The sequence below is a fragment of the Pongo pygmaeus genome, chromosome 3 (assembly GCF_028885625.2).
Source record: "Pongo pygmaeus isolate AG05252 chromosome 3, NHGRI_mPonPyg2-v2.0_pri, whole genome shotgun sequence".
NCBI lineage: Eukaryota > Metazoa > Chordata > Mammalia > Primates > Hominidae > Pongo > Pongo pygmaeus.
This window is the reverse complement of record NC_072376.2, coordinates 27,732,238-27,746,266: the sequence shown is the minus strand read 5'-3', so window position 1 is coordinate 27,746,266 and position 14,029 is coordinate 27,732,238. Positions and strand designations below refer to the sequence as shown.

Here is a 14,029-nt window from a genome sequence, read left to right as displayed (position 1 = left end):
CTTTACCTCCTTCACCTGCTTTGAGTCACATCACTAGCAAATGACAGAGTTAGAATTCAAACCCAGGAAGTCTCATTCCAAAGCTCACTTTCTTATCCATTATGCTTTACTAACCATTGTATTTCTCATCTAGTTGATAACAATGCAAAATATGTATGAGGAGCACATATGATTGTTGTGTAACAAAATACCACAATTTTAGCAGCTTGAAACAATACCCATGAGTTAGCTCGCAGTTCTGTCAGTCATAAGTCAAGCATGGGGTGGTAGGTTTCTCTGCTCTGCATATCACAGCTGGGTATCAAAATACAAAGGCTGAAAAAAAGGGATCAGCTGAACTGATTTCTCACAGAGGTTCTGGGGATTGCAGGGTTAGGGAGGGAATCTGCTTCCAAACTTAGTCTTGTGGTTGGTAGAATGAAGTTCCTTGCAGTTGATGAACTGAGGTTTCTATTTCCCTAAAAACTATCAACTGGGGACTGTCTCAGTTCCTAGAAGCAGATGCTCTCACTGGGAACCCAACATGGGTGTTTGCTTTCCTCAGACCAGCCAGAGTGGATATTTCTTACTTCTTCTTTTTGACCAGTCAGAGAAATCTCTCTGCTCTTGCAGGAATAACATGATTAAATCAGTCTACTTGGATAAATCCTCATTCTTAAAGACACATATGTGCCACCTAATATAACTTGATCACAGGAGTAAAACATTTTCTTTGTACAACCCTATGTATTATGTAGGACATCCACAATAGGAGCAGAAAATCTTGTGCACCATTTTAGGAATCTGTCTGTAATGTGAAGTGTAACAATCTCAAATGGTTGTGAGAATTAAAAGTAATAATTTTATGTAATATATTTAGCACCTTGATTAGCATATAACACTTGATACCTAGTAGCGATGATGATGATGATGACGACTATGGGTTTGAAAGTTTGGGTCTCCCCCAAATTCATATATTGAAACATAATCACAAATATGATGGTGTTAAGAAGTGTGGCATTTACAGTTGATGAGATCATAAAAGCTGACCCCCCATGAATCAAATTAGTGCCCTTATAAAAGAGGACCAAGGGACATCCCTCTCCCCTTCTGCCATGTGAGCTCAGAGTGAGAAGATAACTGTGAGAAACTGGGCCCTCCCAGACACCAGATCTGCTGGTACTTCAATCTTGGACTTTCTGGTCCCTAGAACTGTAAAAAAATATATTTCTGTTGTTTATAAGCCACTCAATCTATGGTATTGTGTTATAACAGCCTGAAAGGACTAAGACAATGATGATGATGACTCAAAAAGAGATAGATTCTGACTTCCAAGAGACAAGCATGGAATCAAAAGGAGGGTATAGAATTAGAGATACAGAGTCTCTCTCACTCTTTTTCTGTATGTGTGTGTGTGCGTGTGTGTGTAAATATATACACAGAGATATGCTTTCACCCCAAAGCAAACCTTAATATGCGCAAGACAAGTGATATAAAAGCCATTGTTATTGGCTATTATAAATTATGACTGTGTCAAATTAAGTTTCATGGTAATATCTATTAGGTCAGGTTAAGGCAACAATATGGGAGCTCATAATTCTTTTGCATCCATATTTTATCATAGTTTATTTAAAACCAAACTGTAAACAAGAAAATAAAATAGGATATACTACTTTAAATCATCACATTTTTCAACAAAACAATAATTATTCAGATACACAGATTCTATATCAAGAATTCTTGACATTAATGAGAATGAAAATTATTGAATGAAAAAGAGCTTTCTTGTTTCATAAAACAGATAACGAGAGCCTACTTTGTGCTGGGTACTGATGACATGTAGCAGGAATAAATAATATCTACTCTCAAAGCAATTGCAATGTATTTAATGGTGAAACAAGTAAATCAATGACTATATAATCTGATAAGAAGTATACTAAAATTATGCTCAGAAAGCTATAGTGATAAACTTTATTTTAAAATACATAGCTTGACCTATAACTTCGATTGTAGACTGTGATTGTGACTGTATGTTCCATTAATGTGGAGATTACAGACTTAGTTTACTCTTCACTTTTCCTATAGTTCCTATCATATAATGACACATACAATTGTTTGTAATACATGTATTTTTAATGAATAAAAAATTAGCAGATAATTTATCTATTTGGTTACTGGTATCTGTCCCCCTTTTTCTTAATTATTCTTATAAAAAATATTGTCTATCTACACCATTTTCTTCCCTGCATCCAATTTTAGGGAAATTCTACTCCATTCCTGGTTTAGAGTTTAGTTGCAACTCCATCAGACAATCTTGTGGCTCTCATCCAGGACAATTTTTTTCCCTCCTGGATATATTCATCATGCCTAGAGAGATTTTTCCAATAGGAAGGGGTTGTAAATTGCTACTGGCCTCTAGTGATTAAGGCTAGAGATATTACAGCATATTCTACAATGCAGAGGACAGTAACTCTCCACATCAACTAATTATCTGGCCCAAAATGTTAATAATAGAGATATTGAAAACTCTGGTCTAATCTCATTTTTCTAGCCCCAGAAATTGGCTCAGGGATGAACACCTGATGTAAATTGGTCTAATCAGACCAAAGGTTGAAAGCTTTCTTTGATGGTTAGGGGAAATGAGGTTCTGTGGGAGCATTCATTGAATGAGAAAATATATAGAGCTGAGACACAGAGAAACAATTTAAGATCAAGAAGGGAATGTTTTATGTGATTAGAGTCCAACTCAAGATAAGCCAAAGAGTACTAAGAGAGATTAGCATAATTTGAGCAACCACACTGAATATACTCTCTGAAGCTTTTTTCAATCTCTCAATATTTTAGACATAGAATCCAATAAGTTTCTTTTAAATTATTTAAGTCCTGGGGTTTGGGTTACTTGCAACAAATAACTTTTATTCTGAAGAAGAATATATGAATAAATTATAAGTAAGGCACAAATGAAAAATAAATGTTATTTATTAAATTATATTTGCAAAAATATTGAATATTTTTGCATTTTTTTGAAAAATAATGTTTTAAAATCTTTAAGGGGGACTGTTTTGCTATACCCTGCGTATTAGTCTATTTTCACATTGCTGATAAAGACATACCCAAGACTGGGAAGAAAAAGAGGTTTGATTAAACTTAACAGTTCCACTGGGATGGGGAGGCCTCAGAATCATGGCGGGAGGTGAAAGGCACTTCTTACATGGCAGCAGCCAGAGAAGAATGAGAAAGAAGCAAAAGTGGGAAACCCCTGATAAGCCATCAGATCTTGTGAGATTTATTCACTATCACAAGAATAGCACAGGAAAAGACCAGCCCCCATGATTCAATTGCCTCCCCATGGGTCCCTCCCATAACACGTGGGAATTCTGGGAGACACAATTCAAGTTGAGATTTGGTGAGGACACGGCCAAACTATATCACCCTGTGATATATTCCTCTATCCTGATTATCAAGAGAGAGAGAAAGACAGAGAGAGAGAAAAGGAGGAACTTTATTTTAGAGATAGGATTTAGATGCACTTAATCATTTTCTCTTCAAGTTTAAAGCCCTCCTTCCCCTACCCTTCTATGCTAAGTCATTGTCTAAAGATAAAATAAGGTTTTATGCAGAGTGTCGCCAAAACACAATTACCCACCCTCCTAGACTGGGAACAGAATTATATTGAAAACTCACTTGATAGAAAGACAGCTAGCATTGGAATTCATTTTCTCTTATTTGATGAGCCCTGTCTCGACCATACAATTTAACAAATGAAAGCATATTATCCTATCCTTTAATACTGAAAATGTTCTCAGGACTCCTACTACTATAAATATTTAATATTGTGAAGTATGGCAACAGAAGAGAGTCACAGGGCATTGCTATTAACTTTAGAAGAGAGTCATAGGGCTTTGCTCTTATCCTCAGTTATTATAAATATATTTGTCTCAAACAAATGAAAGCAGTAACAAATAGAGAATTAACATATTTTTCATGCTAATTGAGGACAACATTTACTCTTAGATTCTTCCAGGAAGCAGGACAGTTACTGTCGATACACACTCTGTGCAGATGTAGCTCCTCTGTGCTATCTCACACAGCCAGAATAATATTCCCCAAAATCTATTGAAGTCATGAACTCCCTATTTTTAAAATCCTTCAGTAGCTTCCTAAATTTGAAAGATACAAGCCAGAATCTTTTATGATATAGCAGAAACTTTAGATCCTATTTATTGCCTGCATGTGGGCCACACCTTTTCCCATCAACTCTCCTATGTGTATCTGCTACTACTAATTACTAAAGTACTTCCAACATAGCACACAGTTTCCTACCTCATTGGTTTTGCATATAATGTTTGCAAAGCATTCTCCTCTCCCTTGTTCATATGCCACATTTCTATCCATGTTGCTGACTGAAAACCCTGAACCTTACTGATCTTTCTACTACTCCATCACCAGTAAAGATGAGTTTCTCCCTCCCCTCTGTTTCATCAATGCCACGTAAATCTTTCTCTTTGTGCTTGTTGCTTCATTTTTTCTCACTCTCCAAACAACTTATAAGTCCCTGCAAGCAAGCACCATTTGAAATTAATGTTTTTATCCCTTAAAAGACTGACTTTCAAATTTTTGGAACAGTTATTCACATGAAAACATGTAGTTTAAATAGTGGCTCAGAACATTTATATATGTATATACGTATGTATACCATGTATATATGCATGCCATGTATATACATATACACATGTGTGTATATACATGAATCTGAGTATAGAGATTTCTCTTACCAAAATTCATCATCATTTTTTCTCTTCTCTTCTTTCTCATGCCTTCCCTACTTCATATTTGAACAAAACTACCCTCTCCCCAACTATTCTTCCTCTCTTTCATGCATAGTTAAATAGCATCAACATCCACCAATTGTTCCAACAAACATTCTGAGAGTTGTATTGATCTCTCCCTTTTTTTCATCTCTCTCATGTAATCCACATCTACTCTGCATCCATGGCTTCAAGAACAACTCAAACATTAGTCCAAACTGGAACTATTTCCCATTGAGTAACGAAAATATCCACCACTTGGTCTTCACAATTCCATACTAATCTTTTCATAATCTTTAAAAAAATGGAAATCAAAGCCAGGGCATGTCACTCTGTATTAAATTCCTAGGACTTCCATAACAAATTACTACAATCTTGGTAGCTTAAAACAATGGAAATTTATTTCTTCATAGTTCTGAGGGCCCGAAGTATGAATGAAGGTGCCAGCAGTACCAACCTCCCTCTGAAGGCTCCAAGCAAGAATCCTTCCTTGTCTATTCCAGTTTCCGGTGTCTCTAGGGGTTTCTTGTGTTGTGATTGCAGAATTCCAGTCTCTGTCTTTGTCTTCTCATGGCTTCTTCCCTGCCTGTCTGTGTCTCAAATCTCCTTTTTCCTTTCTCTGATGCCTTCCACAGTACTTTGGGCCACGCTAAATGACCTCATCATTAGGGTGTCTTCATCTTGAAATTATTAATTATATTTGGAGAGATATTTTTACAAAATAAGGTCACAGTTATAGATTCTTGGTTATCCTACTTTTTGGGAGACCACAATTCAACCCTCTACACATTAATACACCTTCAGTGACCTCCCAGTGCCTCAATACATCATATTTTTAATTTTTATTGTATAGTAATAGTAGTTGAGAAATCAAAAGTAAAGGAGATAAAGCATAAAATTACTGTATTATATTTATTTTTACCTTTTGTAGCTTCTGCCATTATTTGTTTATGTTTTTGTTTATGCCCCAGACTAGAGGATAAGTTCTTAAGAGCAGATATTATATATATAATTGCAGTATCAATCCATGTACATTCAATCAATATGCTAGAATAAGAAATAAAGTAATTGTTGAAGAAAATAAGAGAAGAAAGTAATGGCTACATTGTCTTTCAACTCTTAGACAATTTTACTGTATTCCTTGGATTATCTTTCAAACTTCTTGTGTATGTCAATGAGCTTCCTTGCCACTAGATTCTGAATTCCATGTCTGCCATTTACCCTATTTCACTCCGGTTAAGAATCATTGCTAGGGAGTTAGTGTGATCATTTGGAGATAGGAAGACACTTTGCTTTGTAGAGTTACCAGAATTCTTGTGCTGGTTCTTTCTAATCTACTGTGTGGGCTAATAATCCTTTACTCTTTAAAGTTGCTGTCTTTTGATGGGGCTTTTTGCTCTCATGTTCTTTGATGCCCTTAGGGATTTGACTGTGGCATAAATTAGGTTTAGTTGATTGACTTCATTTCTGGATGCTTTCAGGAAGCCAAGTCCTGAAAGCCAAGTCAGTAGGCCCTGTGTGGATGCAGACTGGCAAGACTGTGGAGATGCTCTTATGTATGCACAGTAGCAAAATGACAAGGAAAGGTTGCAGGTGGGTACACACTGACAGGAGCAGGCTGTGGCCAGGTGCATGCTAGTGGGACTTTTGCAAAACTGCTCTTACAATTAGACAGGGTCTGCCAGTGAAAGAGCTATGACGGAAGTTGCTGGAAAGCTAAGGCTGTGCTGCAAGTGATTACAGCAAGGTAGGGACCCTGGCAGAGGCAGGCAAACAGACTGACATTTACATCAAATGGGCCCTGTCCCATGGGCCAGAGAGTTTTCCCTGTCCAGGTCTTGCAACTAACAAAGGCTAGAGCCACCTACTGGAGCATGGCAAGCTGTGGGAGATAGTCACTGATACAGTTTAGTTCTGTGTCTCCACCTAAATCTCATCTGTAATCACCACATGTCAGGGAGGGACCTGGTGGGAGGTGACTGGATCATGGGCATGGTTTCCTCCATGTTGTTCTCTTAGAGTTCTCAGGAGATCCTGGTTGTTTGATAAGTCTGTGGCTCTTCTTTGATCTCTCTCTCTCTCCCTCCTGCTGCCATGTAAAAAGTGCCTTGCTTCCCTTTCCCCTTTCGCCATGGTTGTAAGTTTCCTGAGGCCTCCCCAGCCATGCAGAACTATAGGTCAATTTAGAAATTCATAAATTACCCAGTCTCAGGTAGTATCTTTATAGCAGGGTGAGAATGGGCTAATACGGAGAATTGGTACTAGAAGAGTGGGGTACTGCTATTAAGATAACCTGAAAATGTGAAAGTGACTTTTGAAGTGGGTAACAGGCAGAGGTTGGAACAATTTGGAGGGCTCAGAAGAAGACAGGAAGATATGGGAAAGTTTGGAACTTCCTAGGGATGTGTTGATTGGTTTTGTGATATGGACAATGAAGTCCAGGCTGAGGTGGTCTCAGATAGAGATGAGGAACTTATTGAGAAATGGAGTAAAGTTCACTCACGCTATCCTTTAGCAAAAAGCCTGGCAGCATTTTGCCCGTGCCCTAAAGGTCTGTGGAACTTTGAACTTGAGAAAGATGATTTAGGGTATCTGGTGAATAAAATTTCTAAGGAGTACAGCATTCGAGATGTGACCTGGCTTATTCCGAAAGCATTCAGGTATATGTATTTACGAAGAGATGATTTGACTTTGGAACTTATGCTTAAAAGGAAAGCAGAGCATAAAAGTTTGGAAAATTTTCAGTCTTACCATGTGGTAGGAAAGAAAAACGCATTTTCTGGGGAAGAATTCAAGGTCAGCTGCAGAAATTTGCGTAACTAACTAGGAGCCTAATGTTAATCACCAAGACAATGATGAAAATGTCTCCAGGGCATTTCAGACATCTTCATGGCAGCCCTCCCCATCACAGGCCTGGAAGCCCAGGAGGGAAAAATCGTTTCATGGGCTGGGCCCAGGGTCCCACTGCTATGTGCAGCCTCAGAACTTAGTGCCACATGTTTCAGCCACTCCAGTTCAAGCCATGGCTAAAAACTTACAGCTTAGGCCATTGCTGCAAAGGGTGCAGGCCCCAAACCCAGGCAACTTCCATATGGTATTGGGCCTGCACATGCACAGAAGCCAAGAACTGAGGTTTGGGAACTTCTGCCTGGATTTCAGAAGATGAATGGAAACACCTGGATGTCCAGGCAGAAGTCTGTTGCAGGGGCAGAGCCCTCATGAAGAATCTCTGCTAAGGCAGTACAGAAGGGAAATGTGGGATTGTACCCCCACAAAAGTGTCCCTACAGGGACTCTGTGTAATAGAGCTGTGAGAAGAGGATCATGGTCCTCCAGATGCCAGAAAGGCAGATCCACCGACAGCTTCACCAAGTGCCTGGAAAAGCTGCAAACAGACAACACCAGACCCTAAAAGCAGCCACAGGAGCTGTACCCTGCAGAGCTACAAGGGGAGAGCTGCTCAAGGCCATGGTAGCCCACCCCTAACATCAGCATACCCTGGATGTGAGACATGGAATCAAAGGAGATTTTGGAGCTTTAAGATTTAATGACTGCCCTTCTGGATTTCAAACTTGCAGTGGGCCTATAGCCCCTTTGTTTTGACCAATTTCTCCTATTTGGAATGTAAACATTAACCAAATGCCTGTACCCTCACTGTATCTTGGAAGCAACTAATTTGATTTTGATTTTACAGGCTCGTAGGTGGAAGGGACTTCTCTTGTTTCAGATGAAACATTGATTTGGAATTTTGAGTTAATTTTGGAATGATTTAAGACTTTGGGTGATTGTTGGGAAGGCATGATTGTTTCTCAAATGTGGGAAGGATATGAGATCTGGGAGGCACCAGGAGAAGAATGATATGGTTTGGTTCTGTGTCCCCCCCCAAATCTCATCTCAAATTGTAATCCCCATGTGTCAGGGGAGGGACCAGGTGGAAAGTGATTAAATCATGGGGGCAGTTTCTCCCAAGCTATTCTTGTGATAGAGTTCTCAGAAGACTGATTATTAGATAAGTTTGTGGCCCTTCCCCACTCTCTCTCTCCTGCAGCCATGCAAGATGTGCTTTGCTTTCCCTTTGCCTTTCATCATGATAGTAAGTATCCTGGGGCCTCCTTAGCCATGTGGAACTGTGAATCAATTAAAACTCTTTTGTTTATGAATTACCCAGTCTCAGGTAGTGTCATTATAGTAGGGTGAAAAATGAAATACTACAGGTACCCATGGCTGTGTTCCACTGTGGCCATTCCTATGCTAAACCATCTGGGCTCCACACAGGCTGGGGTCTTGTCTCACTCAACTCTCCAGGCAGTTCTCCCTTCCAGCTCATATGTCCATGGGGGTCATAAGGCCTTCTACAGCTGGGATCCTGGAGGTCTGTGGCTAAAGTGGCCAACTCCAAACCTATTTCACCACCCCCCTTCCCTAGGAGCCACCAAGGGTCAGGAATGAGTCCAAGTGCTTTGCAACCCTGTGCAGGGTTTCCAGCTTCCTCTCCTTGCAGCCCACGGTCTGCAAACTCCCTCTGTCTGCTCTGAATGCTTTCCTACCAATGATCTTCCCAGAGTGTGCCAGTCTAATTGATGGCCCGGTCTCTCTTTGTGGGAGAAGCTCTTCCTGGCCCCATATAGTAGGCCATCGTGGCTCATCTCCAAAGGATTTTATTTTATTTATGAAACAAATATGTAGTATTTATATACTATATGATTTGCTTTGTGCTCCTTCAACATTTATCAAAGTAAGAAAGTATTGCTGGGTTTTTTTGATGCTCATTTATCTCAGTTGTGATTAGAAGTTATAATTGACAATGTCAATAGTAATTGAAGAAAGACAAAGACATGGAGAAAACAATAAAAAGGAATTAAAATACATGATTCAGTTTATTTAACACACATGGAAAGTCTATTGTCAAATATCAAATTTTGGTGTGTGATTGTAAATAATGGAATCAATTCCCTTAAGCAATATTTCTCAACTTTGGTGGAATCTTATAATTACTTTGGGAGCTTATAAAAAATACCAGTGCCCAAGCTACACCTTAGAGCAATTAAATTAGAATCTTTGGCATTGGGATCAAGGCAACAGTTCTTTTGAAAGCTCCCTAAGTGAAAACAATGTACAACCATGGCTGAGAATCACGTCTTTGTAGTTATATTTTCTTCATTAAATTTTATATGTGTGCATGCATGTGTTTGTGTACGTGTGTATGTATGTATTTCTTGACTTTTTGTCTATTGATTTGCTTTCTGGTATTATAGCATTTGAATTGTTGACAATCTTTTCATATGCTAATATCACCTAGAAGTAGATATTTCCATCTTTTTCTGAGTATTTTTAATATTTTTATCTGCATTTTCCTTTTAAAGAAGTTAGTTTAATATATATAATGTATTATATATTATTTAATGTTAATATGTCATTTACTATTAAAATGAATGCTATTTATTCCCTACTTTTTGTTTTTTTCTAACATCAAGAAATGCATTGCTTCTCAAATGGGTGATTTTATTTAAATAATCCTAGGTTTTGGATGTTTCTACTTGATTTATTTTAATTCATATCGTATCAAACAATGATATGTAGGTTGGTTTATTTCTTAAATACTTTGTTGATATTGTACTTGAAGTCCCTAGCTCAAAATGAGAAATATGATATTTTAAACATTTTTCAAATGGAAAGAATTTTAGAAATCTAGTCCAGTTTTTTTCATAATTTTGACCATAAATCACTCTTAAAAATATATTTTACATCATGTCCCAGTGTACTCATATACACACATTCACAAAACAGTTTCATGATGCAGTGTTTACCTTTTTAATATATGAAGCCCTGTCATATGTTCTTTATAACTTAGTTTTAAACATTTGTCACGATAAACAAATTGGTTTTACAACCTAATTAAATGTTGAGACATGTCTGAAGGTCAACATCCTTGTTTTATAGGTAAGCTTAGAACCTCAGACCTAATGATCTTGCCCAAGGTTTTACACTAGATGGTGATGGCATTCTGTTCAGTGACTGGAGCTGCTAACCAAAGTGCGTCACATCAATGATTCTAAAATGTGATTATTTGTCAGTATTACATCTGGAAGATGTTAACGTGAAGCTTTTCAGGCCTCTCCCCTAGGATTACTGAGTAAGCCAAATTTTCCTAAATATAATATTGTGTATTGTTTTATTTTAACATGCATCTAGGCTAACACAGGCTTATTAGAAAAATTGAATCTCCAAACAGACAGCCAGGCTAGATAGATTCTTCCATGCTTTGTGTCAGGATTATTCCTACTAGCTGATAGCTTCTCTGAATGTTTTTCAAGTGCATTGAGTTTATAGTAAGAATAGCTAATGTAGCTATAATTTCTAATTAAAAGGAATTAACTAGGGAGAAACAAAACAAAATATATCTTATACAATATACAAGTACTCTATGAATACATGATTTTCTTTCTAAATGAGGCTACATAGGAATGAAATGCATGCGTCTGACCCTTCACTGTAAGCTTATTAAAAAAACTATTTATTTAATTTTTTCTCTATTTCTATAGTTTCTAGACCAAAACTTACTACCTCTTAAAGAGGTGTGACCAAATGTTTTGAGCCATTTAGTATAAACTTTCTGAGAGCATACTCTGAACATTGTGTGTGTGCATGTGTGAATGTGTATGTCTGTGTGATATATGTGTAATACAATTTTGTGTATTGTGACAAATGTTTATATGTATACGTAAAGCACATATACACTTATTTATAAAGTATATACATGTGCCACTCTTTCAATTCATTACAATTGTTATACAATATCTACAAAATAGAATTATACAATATCTATCAAAGAGATATTTAGAAAGTTGAGATAAAAATGAGTAAAAAGATAATTTATCTTTCTACTCTCCTATTAATAATTTTGCCTATCCCATTATGGAGACTAGGAGAATATTTCTCAAATGTTTCTGATCATTATTTATTAAAAGTATGTATATCAGGGCCTTATTTCAAAGTTATTAGATTGGAATTACCATAGTGGCTGGCTAATACTCTAACCTTCTGTTCTAGTTGGGCCAGTTTCTACCAGAATATCTCACACATTGCAGTAAGTAACATCAACAGAGATACTGCCAACCTCTACCTACTCATGTTGACTTAGTAGATGTGAGATTGGCTTGGGAATTGGCATTTTATAAAGCTACCATGGTTTTAGGCAGTAAATAATGACATAGAATATATCTAACACGTGCACATTGATTGACAGGTTAATTCACTACCTATGTGTAGTTTTTCCCAAGTTTCTATATGAAACTATTTCCAACTTAGTGGCTAACAATATTTTTCCCTTGAATTTCTAATGATAGTTTAATTGACTACATATGTGTAGTTTTCCTCAAGTTTCTAAATGGAACTACTTCTGAGTTGGTGGTTAACAATCTTTTTCCCTTGAATTGCTAAGTTTGCATTGTTTTCAACAGTAAAGTTTTATAATAGATATGCTAGCTAATTGTTTTCCACTCAATTTAGAAAATTTACCTTGGGTATTCCTGAATGTTCATCACAGGTATTTGGTATTTGATTTATGTTTTAAAGATGTACTCTTTCGTTGGGACAGTTATGTTCTGTCATAATAAATACATTTTAGCACTACAATGTGTGCTATATAGAAAACATAGTTTTTGGAATCATTAATTCCAAGCTTTTTATATATTTTCCTCAAGAAGGGCATGATAATTTGCATATATTGTCCAATTCATTTTCAGGTTTTTCAAATAATCATAAAGTCATGGGTTATATAAAAATATCAAATATTTTAATGCAGTAGGTACTCTCGACTTGTATTCTCACCTTAATTATGCAAATACACACACACACACACACACACACACCCCCATACCTACGTGCTTATACATATTGCCACATAATTGTTGACATACTCAATCAAAAACTCAGTATTGATTTTAAAAGTATTGAACAAGAATTTTACATGACTGTATATTGCATATATGAACACTTTTGCCTTGATGAGATCTCACCAAAATTAATTATGGATTATATCAATAACATAAGCTTTCCAGATTTCTAGTCAGGTCTTCTATTTATTGAAGCAAGATGGACAAAAAGGAATTGTCTTTAATTTTGCTGTGTTGAGAAGGATTCCAATCCTTCAGAACATGACATTCTGAAAAAGGGTAATTTGTTTCCCTATATGCAGTTGAAACCCAAGTGAGAATTATGAATATCAACTTGCTGCAAAATGATCCGGCAGACTTAACAACCTTGCTTAGAATTCTTGGCAAAGTACAAACAGCAAATGTTCTACAAAGGATGCTAATGTTTTTATAAACCAATAATTCATAGTAGCAAAAGGAATTTTAGGGAAATTTATCTTTTAGGAAAGTTCTTCCTGCCTTTAGGCAACACTGTCTAAACATAAATCATTTTCAAACTCTATTTAATTTTTGTAATCCCTCTATATCATTCAGAGGGAATTCAGTGTGCTTCTTGAGTATCTGTTTCCAGTATATCATGCCAGTTAATTAATCTTTGGTTTGTTTTTGCCAAAAGCAAAACCGACTATTGCTTATTGGTTTTCAGTATTTACTCAGGAAGTTAACAGTAAGAGTCAGTTAGCTCTTAGTATTACTCATTTCACTGAAGAGTCAAGTTAGGTAGATGACTGCATTAATTTGTTAATTGGATGGAAAGCCTCATAACCATTGTCCACAATCTGTAGCAGTTTTCAAAAAGCTGTACATTTGGCATTTAATTAGTAAAGATTACACAACTGACTGACCAAATAACTAATTTTCATATCAGATGAATAAAAAACAAGAAGACTCACCTTCATGAATCCATTTTGGTTGCTAGGTTGGTTTTCTTTACCAGATTTCTTTAGTGCCTTCTGTTTCTTAGTCTAGATCTCATGTTTGATTTCACATGTGGTCAGTGAGTCTAACACTACAGTTTCTCTTATGTTCTCCTCCAGAAGTTGAAAACAAGAGCTGCCTTGTTAATAAGTCACATGACTTTTTAAAAAGGAAGTGTTACCTGTTCAGGCAGTTTTTGCTATTTCTTTTACTTTTAGAATGTGTTCTATGCTTACTGTGTTATGAAACACTCCTGAAGAATATTAAAGCTACATTTGCGCCAGAGGATCTCACCAATTTCTAAGGAGTATAGTGAAACTTTTATTTGCTCTTCTAAAACACTTAGTCAGAAGTTCATAGATGCTATTGAATATATTTCTTGCACAAATAT

At 36.7% G+C, this 14,029-nt stretch overlaps 1 long non-coding RNA gene across 1 annotated transcript in view; it reads right to left on the bottom strand.

Moving 5' to 3' along the window:
* The window catches only part of LOC129035202 (uncharacterized), a 43,353-nt gene extending 29,618 nt beyond the window's left edge, over positions 1–13,735 (bottom strand). The window contains exon 1 of the long non-coding RNA XR_008502140.2: positions 13,614–13,735. This is a non-coding gene — a long non-coding RNA (uncharacterized LOC129035202). The remainder of the gene's footprint in view (positions 1–13,613) is intronic.
* Positions 13,736–14,029: the final 294 nt, after the last annotated feature.